The 10,181-nt window shown below is 38.2% G+C and overlaps 1 protein-coding gene across 1 annotated transcript in view; it reads left to right on the plus strand.

The window, feature by feature from the left end:
* The window catches only part of LOC144088746 (GTPase IMAP family member 7-like), a 33,141-nt gene that overhangs the window by 5,094 nt on the left and 17,866 nt on the right, over window positions 1-10,181 (plus strand). The window lies entirely within an intron of this gene.

Consider the following 10,181-nt stretch of genomic DNA (forward strand, 5'->3'; position numbering starts at 1 on the left):
CTATAATTAACTGTTATATGCTACGATTGAATAAGTTTTCCATGTTTTATCGCGACGAGGATTTGTGGAATACTTTCTTTAGCTTATCATTCACTTTTTTATCCAGCGAGTTTGGCAAAAAATTTGCAGTCAAAGAACCGATAGCCATTCCACTCGATCCAGTCAACGCTGTCGCTGTAACTATTGCTAAAGGTGCGGCTACTGGCGCTGCAACTGCACAAATGCCAAATATGGGAGCCATTATTACGGTGGCTAGGCCTATGGCAATGACAGTTTTGGTGACCTTTATTTTATACTCCATAGATGCACTATCACCGGGAGCCCTGAGGGCTTCCTGGGCCTTTTTAAACATTGAATTGGTATAAGGGCTGTCTCCAACCCTTTTGAGCATATGGTCCACCTTTGACATGAATGTTTGAACCTGTGCCACATCACCTGATAGATTGTTAAACACATGGTAGCCACCCCCACACTTGTTTATAAGTTCCCTGAGCCCAGGAGGAGCCCTTTGCAGGTGCTCTTCAAAATCCACCCCATGAAGAAAATCCCCTCTGGTAAATAGAACCATTGTATATTCAAGAGCATCTTCTCCAAAAAGAGCTGCCACATTGTTGGCAGCCTGCGCTGCGTCTTCTGTGTAACGCCCGATCGGTACAACCAGGAGAAAACCATGGGGTTCACATTCTGAGTAAATCATACATTTGGCTATTTCTTCATAAATCTGATCCTTAGTGAGGTGAGTGTCCCCAAAGCCTGGCATGTCAACCACTGTCACCTTTCTCTTCCGGCCATGGTCTTCCACAAGCTCAGCGAATCCATGCTCAGTTTTCCGGGTCACTGAGCTGAAACTGCGCTTTGACTCAAAGTGTTGCCGACCTAGAATGGTGTTTCCAGACGCACTCTTGCCCGCTCCTGTATTTCCCACAAGAATCAGCCTGCATTCGTTTCGCCACATCATATCAACTCGCAACTTTCCACTCGGTGACGGAAAAGCTGCAGACAAAGGAATGAAACTCTTTTAATCTCATTGTAGATGTTATCGAACTTCAATCTGTCTGCAACTTTTCAGTTATTCAAATTCTCACATGTAGAATTTTGAAAATATATAAACATATAGTAATTACCACACCTACATGTGATGAATGGCCTATTAATGCAACAAGCATTAAAATTCTTTAACCAAGTAAATATTCATTCTTTCATTTTAATAACCGCTTATCCTCACATGGCTCACGGAGGTGCTGGAGCATATCCCAGCTGACTTCTGCCACGAGGTGCCCAGCCAATCGCAGGGCGCGAGGAGATGGACAACCATTCCCTCAAGGGCAATTTATAGTGTCCAATCAGCCTACCATGCATGTTTTTGGAATGTGGGAGCAAAACGGAGTACCCGGAGAAACCCCATGCAATCCCGGGGAGAACATGCAGGAGGACCAACTTGGGTTCGAACACAGGGCACCAGAATATTGAAACTATTCCAGAAAGGGCCGCAGTGGGTGCAGGTTTTTGTTCCAACCTGTAAGGAAACCTTTCCACCAATCTAGTATCCTAGAAGTGCAATCAGTGGATTGCAGCAGTGGCGGGCGGTGCATTTTCTGGTAACGCCTTCAACGTATCAATCCAACCCTCAAAAACTATTTTATGGCTATAAAACCTCTACTGCAGCTACAGCTGCAACACATAAAAATAATCAATAAATTAATGCACAAAAATGGGGTAAAATCCACTTCCTAGCAGCATTTCATGATTAAATGACAATTAATACTGGTGCTTTTCAGACATTAAAACCAGGCCAGGGGGTTATTTTCCCGGGAAAAGACAGCGATGAACGTCAATGGCGTACGGGCAAACATTGCCCGAAAATGGGGTAAAATCCAGCCAAAAACAGCATATATTGATTAAATACAAATACTGAAGCTTTTTAGACATCAGAACCAGGCCCGGAGTATCATTTCCCCGGTAAAAAGACAGCGATGCGCGTCGATACGTTCATACGTGAAATGACAAAAAATGCACTAAAATACTAAATTTAGGTAAAATCCACTTCCTAGCATAAGTTATTGATTGAATACAAATACTGGAGCTTTTGAGACATTACAACCAGGCCAGGGGGGTGATTTTTCCCGGGAAAAGACAGCGATGGAAGTCAATGGTGAAACGCCAAAAATTAAACTGGGGTAAAATCCACTTCCTAGCAGCATTTTGTGATTAAATACAAACACTGGAGCTTAAATACAAACACTGGAGCGTTTCAGATATCAGAACTTGGCCCACAATTGAAATATTATTTAGGAATATAGCCATATTTGTAATTTTACTCACCAAAAATCCTTTTTACACAATATCCATCCTCCTTTCTTTCTTCCTTCTTTCCTATCGCCATCGAAGCTAATGATGAAAGTCGAGCCTGTCCTGTCATATTTCCGGCATAGTACGTTTTGAAAATGGCATTAAATCAACACAACAATATACTATTTGCTTGTGGAGCTAAGTTAGCGCGCTGAAAGTGCCCCACACACCATTTTCCCGGCTGTAACAGCTTGCTAGCTTCGGAGTTGACCGCCCTTTCTTAATGATGTCCATTTTTTTCCTGAAAAAGTCCGTCTAGAAAATAGCTTTGTGAGCAAACAGAATCTATTTGTTTTTGCTTCTGTCGGCCATAGTGGGTGGAGTTTGCGATCTCGGCTGCCTCGGTACTGCTTTGGCCCGCCTACTAGCCAACCATAGTTTGTGAAAGCAATGACATGTCCAAGCCAGCAAAATGCTAACGCCTATGAAAAATCATTTTGGGGTTGCCAACTCGAAATCTGATTGGTTAAAAGCAACAGTCTAGTTTAATGCAGCAGAGCCCGCAAGAACTGGTTGTGCAGGCTTTGAGGCAGATCTGATCTGGCAACAAATAATGGCTGAAATGTGATTGGTTAAATGCTTCAATATGAAAACCCACATCTGGAAGCAGTGCAACCAGGGGGAAAAGCAATGAAAGGAAGCTAACAGACCATTGGGAATAATAAGTACGTATTGATGGACAAAATATAATATGATTCAGATATTTCTTAGGCCAGCAGAGAAGGCCTTGAAGGCCCTGACGGCCCGCCACTGGATTGCAGTCGGGGGCTTCTTTATTCAGCAGAAACCTCATGGGTTAAACTGTTTGTGTTGGATCGGTTGGAACAAAAACCTGCACCAACAGCGGCCCTCGAGGACCGGTTTGGAGATCTCTGTGCTGAACACTCGTACCCGGCCACCCAACTAAGTTAATAGTTTCATTTTATGTAGAAATATCTTAATGTAAATTAGTATTATAATAAATAGAAATATTAAACACTTGTGTTTAAGCAAAACATATACGTTATAATACATAAAGTAATAATAGAAAATTAATTTTGAAAAATACAAAAATAAACATCAAAGTCAAATTAGTTATTTAGATGCCAAATAAAAAGTAAGGAATTTTGAAATTTGATTGTAAATGGACATTTAAAAATGAAATTTCATTTTCATGCTTATGAGCAATTGTTTTAAATACAAAAAAGAAAGTTAATACATTCCACCTTTTTCATTTTTGAACAGTACTTTTTTAATTGTTTAAAAAAACTGATTTTATGTTTTACTATCTGTGATTACTTTTCTTTTCCTTTTTAGAATTTTCTCATTTATGGTTGAATTCAATGTATTTTTTTATATTTATTCCTTTTGTCTTAATAGATTTAACATATGTATGTAATCTCTAATGCATTAGTATATATATTTGATAAATGGAAATTCAAGCATCAAGGGGTTAAACACATCAAAACCAATGAAAATGTATCTCAAGTATTGCTTATGGCCTCTTTTCAATAATAATAATTAAGAAATGGGAGAGAATTTTAGGAGACAAGAGGAAGACTGTATTGCTTACATATTTCTCCAATTGGCTAAATTGTTTTTCTCGAAGTCTAAATTTCTCCAACTTGAACTTCACTGTAAAGCAAAGAAACAATATGAAAGAATTAACATTTTTTTTCCTTCAAATACCGACTTAGAAGATATAAAGATACTTACCAACTATTACGTTAAAAGCCACTGCAATATCAATGGAAATGAATTTGATTGAAAAGACATGAAAAGGCTTTACCTTATTATCTTGGTGGTGGCCTGACAAATGTCCGGTTTGTTACCGGGTAGGTGTTCTGTGCTTTCAACACAATAACATGTTTAACCTAATTGAACACTTTCATTTATAGATTTTATGACAGGCATAGGGTGGTTCAGTGGGAGTGGTAGCGTTTTGTTGAGGCATGTTGTTTGACTGCCCCATTCCATCATCGATATCCAATAAAACCGTGCTTTTAACTCAATTTCAATATTCAAATTTTTTTGTTTGTTTATTTTGCCAATTCTGTTGCAGTGTAGTCACATAAAAGGAGACTAAAAATGGAAATTAGCCTGTGGCTATAATCTTACATATTTATACATGTATATGTTTATTAACATGTATTTTCCCTTCATCAAATAAATCAAAGTCAAAGGGCACACCCAAGTTAACAGAAGACAAACAAGCCAGGAATAGGCAAGCATTTCCCGTAAAACGTCTGACTGACGTGAAACGAAAGTAAAAGTATGCTTGCTTCTTGCACTCCCAAAACTGAAAAACATGAAAATTACATTAGTACAACATTAGGTAGGCATCAGACAGGCACTAGCAATGGTGCAGTGTTTTTACAGAGATTCAAATATAAATCAGAAAAACACATTTTCCATGTTAACAAGGCTGAATATGAATATACGAGGTTCCGATGTGTTTATACTCGCAACAGGAGGGAATTGCAAGATTATATCAGTTTTTGTGAGTATATAAGCATCGATGTCATACAAACTGCGAATGGCTGACATGTTAGCAATCTTAGTCCTGTGTTTGGGTTGACATGTCAGCACAAACTCAATTGTCTGACACTGATTAATCAATATTTGCCCTGCAAATGACTAAACGTATCTGTCCAAAGTCCTGCCGACAACTGTCAGTTTTGCCTGTATGTAAGACTCACTCACTGGTCATTCGGAGAAAGTTGCAGGACAACAGACTGTGAGCGCGTTCACGCTGTTTGAGCTCTCTCCCCATCCTGTAGTCTGGTAATAAACTTAATCTCCTTTAAATTGGTCTCACTCTTTCTTAACCTGCCTCCTTAAGCTGTTTTACAGACTTATGATACTTTATTGCAACTTCGGTTTGTACTGGGAGTTGTTGCAAGGAACAGACTGTGAAAGGACAGCTGTTCGAGCTCTCCCCATCCTGCAGTCTGGTAATAAACTTATTTCCTTCAAATTGGTCTCACTCTTTCTGTGCCTGCTCCTGAAGATATGGGTCAGCCAGAACAGACCCAACAGGCACACCCAAGTTAACAAAAGACAAACAAGCCAGGAATAGGACAAGCATTTCCCGTAAAACGTCTGACTGACGTGAAACGAAAGTAAAAGTACGCTCTCTTAGTGCACTCCCAAAACTGAGAAACATGAAAAATACATTAGTACAACATTAGGTAGGCATCAGACAGGCACTAGCAATGGTGCAGTGTTTTTACAGAGATTCAAATATAAATCAGAAAAACACACTTTCCATGTTAACAAGGCTGAATATGAATATACGAGGTTCCGATGTGTTTATACTCACAACAGGAGGGAATTGCAAGATTATATCAGTTTTTCTGAGTATATAAGCATCGATGTCATACAAACTGTGAATGGCTGGCATTTTAGCAATCTTAGTCCTGTGTTTGGGTTGACATGTCAGCACAAACACTCAATTGTCTGACACTGATTAATCAATATTTGCCCTGCAAATGACTAAACGTATCTGTCCAAAGTCCTGCCGACAACTGTCAGTTTTGCCTGTATGTAAGACTCACTCACTGGTCATTCGGAGAGAGTTGCAGGACAACAGACTGTGAGCGCGTTCACGCTGTTTTTGCTCTCTCCCCATCCTGTAGTCTGGTAATAAACTGAATCTCCTTTAAATTGGTCTCACTCTTTCTTAACCTGCCTTCTTAAGCTGTTTTACAGACTTATGATACTTTATTGGAACTTCGGTTCGTACTGGGAGTTGTTGCAAGGAACAGACTGTGAAAGGACAGCTGTTTGAGCTCTCCCCATCCTGCAGTCTGGTAATAAACTTATTTCCTTCAAATTGGTCTCACTCTTTCTGTGCCTGCTCCTGAAGATATGGGTCAGCCAGAACAGACCCAACAGGCACACCCAAGTTAACAAAAGACGAACAAGCCAGTAATAGGACAAGCATTTCCCGTAAAATGTCTGACTGACGTGAAACAAAAGTAAAAGTATGCTTGCTTAGTGCACTCCCAAAACTGAGAAACATGAAAAATACATTAGTACAACACATTGGTGTTGCCGTCAGGGCCTTCAAGGCCTTCTCTGCTGGCCTAAGAAATATCTGAATCACAGACTGATGTTAATTATATTTTGTCCATGAATATTTATTGAATAATTCCAAATTGTCTGTTAGTTTCTTTTCATTGCTTTTCCCCCTGGTTGCGCTGCTTCCATATGTGTTTTCATATTGAAGCATTTAACCAATCACATTTCAGCCATTATTTGTTGCCAGGGTCAGAAATCTGCCTCAAGGCCTTCACAATCAGTTCTGCAGGCTCTGCTGCATTAAACAAGCGTCAATAAGACTGTTGCTTTAACCAATCAGATGTTTTTTTTCCACGACAACGCACTCGTAAACGGAACAAACAAATTTAAATTAACTTGGATTAATATATACAGACACTCAAACATACGTTTAATGTAACTTTACACAAAACTGAATTCTAATTTTGTTGTAATCTTCTGTTACCTTCGTTTTCCGGGTTGGCGGTTTGCCACGCCTCCACCCTCATGTTCGCTATCGATGGGCTGTTTGCTGTTGTACTACGTATTCCCTTCAAAATATTCCGAAAATGTATCACACAAATGTCCTCACAATAGGATAACCCTCGACCACTTGCCAACGAAAAATAGTCTTGTAGTACATTTTAGCGATCGCTCCGCTGCTCGTGGGGACATCGGGGGCACCGACTCGCAAATCCCTCGTTGTAATGGGTCTGGTCGCAACCGCTTTGAACAGCGCCTATGAGAGAGAGTTGCGACCGGAAATATTCTGAGAAAGAGTGCCATTGCTTATTGGCGTTGTGTGCACGAGTATACTTCATGACCCAGAAAGCCCTCTTTTTCCCACGCATGCGCGTTGTGCGTTTCCTGGTCGCAACTCGTCTGAAGAACTCATTCGGTGCTCGTAGTATTGTTATACACGAAAGATATGCAAAAAAGACAGTGCCATGACGGGCGAATTATTCGATCGAAATTTCCGTCGTAAGACGAGAATATTGTATTACGAGCGGTCGTGTGACGAGGTACCACTGTGTATGTATGTATGTATATATATATATATATATATATATATATATATATATATATATATATATATATATATATATATATATATATATATATATATATATATATATATATATATATATATATATATATATATATATATATATATATATATATATATATATATATATATATATATATATATATATATATATATATATATATATATATATATATATATATATATATATATATATATATATATATATATATATATATATATATATATATATATATATATATATATATATATATATATATATATATATATATATATATATATATATATATATATATATATATATATATATAATGTGTTTCTCAGTTTTGGGAGTGCAAGAAGGAAGCATACTTTTACTTTCGTTTCATGACAGTCAGACATTTTACAGGAAATAAAGGGAAAGTACATGTTAATAATTACTTTTATTTGTCAGTCAGACGTTTTACGGGAAATGCTTGGCCTATTCCTGGCTTGTTTGTCTTTTGTTAACTTGGGTGTGCCCTTTGAGTTTGATTCATTTGATAAGAATGCCAGCAAGTCTGAAATTGGTTGGGCTCTTGCCTGAGAAAAGTGCACTTTGTGGAGAAGCACTTTCAATTTCGTCATACGCAGCTGGGTATGATGACAATTAGGCTTTTGTCTAGTCAATGATGATGACAAGCCTAAGTCTGATTTTATTTATTATTTATTATTTATTTAAAGGGAAAATACATGTTAATAAACATATACATGTATAAATATGTAAGATTATAGCCACAGGCTAATTTCCATTTTTAGTCCCTCATGAGGGTTAATGTTAAAAAACACGAGGAAAATCAATAAGGCAACAGTAGGATTGGTTTACATTATATTGCACACTCAAGTTGGATCAAGTACCCTATAAATATGAAAAGGTCTGCCTTTGACACAATTGTTTGAAAGTTTTTCAATTTGGTGACACTAAAATGTTTTGGGGCGTACAGAGCAGCTTTGAATCACTATCTTTATTATATTGCGTAACTGCGCTACATATATATATACAGACGCTCCCCTACTTACGAACATTCAACTTACGAACAACGGTACATACGAACATGTCTGCAAATTGCGTTTAAGTCCAAAAATGTTCGCAAATCCAATTTTGTATTTCGCGTCTTTTTTGGAGTAGTACTTCTTTCCGCCGCTAATACCGACGCCTGGCGCTGTGAGAGCTCAGCTCACCCAGCATCTACCTTCTTCTTTGTTGCAATGCGGAAGTGCGTGAATGTATCTCCAGTGTGCAAAGAACCTTTTTCATTTGTATCATTAAATATCTCATGCATCCAATATTGAATATGGTTGGTAAAAAGCTAAAGGCTTCTATTGAGGGAGTTGCAAGGAAGAGGCAAGCCATTTCATTTGAAACGAGTGGCAATAATAACTAAGCTTGATGCGCGTGAGAGTGGTGAGCGTTGCACATTCAACACCATTTATAAACAGAAAGATCGAGCAGCAGGACCCAAATATTGAACGTTGCACAAAGTTTGCAAATCAATTGAATGATGCCTTACAGTGCTACCGCATCATTTATGATGAAAAAAAGAAGAAAACTGTGCAATCGTCATTAGGTCGCTTCTTTTGGCCAGTTTCTAATACATAAATCTCTCTCTCTCTCTACAGTACTGTACATATTCTCTCCATTTTATTATTATTATTTTTTTCAGTACAAACCAATGCGTGTTACTTATACAAGCCTTAAACATACAAATGCACTTATATAAACCTTCAATATACTTATATCGGCCTTAAACATAAATTATAATACAAAATATAGCACTGAATCAACTTGCATACAAATTCAACTTATGAACAATCGCTCGGAATCAATTGCGTTCGTAAGTAGGGGAGCGTCTGTATATATATATATATATATATATATATATATATATATATATATATATATATATATATATATATATATATATATCAGTGGTGTCCCGTCAGGGCCTTCAAGGCCTTCTCTGCTGGCCTAAGAAATATCTGAATCACAGACTGATGTTAATTATATTTTGTCCGTGAATACTTATTAAATAATTCAAAATTGTCTGTTAGCTTCCTTTCATTGCTTTTCCCCCTGGTTGCACTGCTTCCAGATGTGTGTTTTCATATTGAAGCATTTAACCAATCACATTTCAGCCATAATTTGTAGCCAGGGTCAGAAATCTGCCTCAAGGCCTTCTCAATCATTTCTGCAGGTTCTGCTGCATTAAACAAGCGTCGATAAGACTGTTGCTTTAACTAATCAGAATTCGATTTGGTGACACCAAGGCCTTCTCGCAGGCATACGTCATCGCTTTCACCAACTATGATTGGCTAGTGATAGAGTGGACTAGCCAGAGCTACCAAACTATCTGGAGCGAGTTCCACAAGCAAATATATTGTTGTGTTGATTTAAAGCCATTTTCAAGACAAACTTTTCAAGAAAAAAAAGCTGGACATCATTAAGAAAGGTCGGACAACTCCAAAGCAAGCAAGTCTGTTACAACTGGGAAAAGGGGTTGTCCGCCACTTTCAGTTCGCTAACTACCCGTGGCTCACGGGTTCCGAGGAACACTGCAAATTGTATTGCTGGGGGTGCTTGTTATTTGCCACCGATCGACATGGTGTTTGGAGTAACATTGGATTTGTTTAACTAAAGCAGCAACGAGACACCACAGCACTGCCGGACACTTACAAGCAACGGTGCTCTCCAAAACTTTAGAGTTACAATTCAGCGAGCAAGTGCCGA

Source organism: Stigmatopora argus, chromosome 14 (assembly GCF_051989625.1).
Source record: "Stigmatopora argus isolate UIUO_Sarg chromosome 14, RoL_Sarg_1.0, whole genome shotgun sequence".
NCBI classification, from domain to species: Eukaryota; Metazoa; Chordata; class Actinopteri; order Syngnathiformes; family Syngnathidae; genus Stigmatopora; species Stigmatopora argus.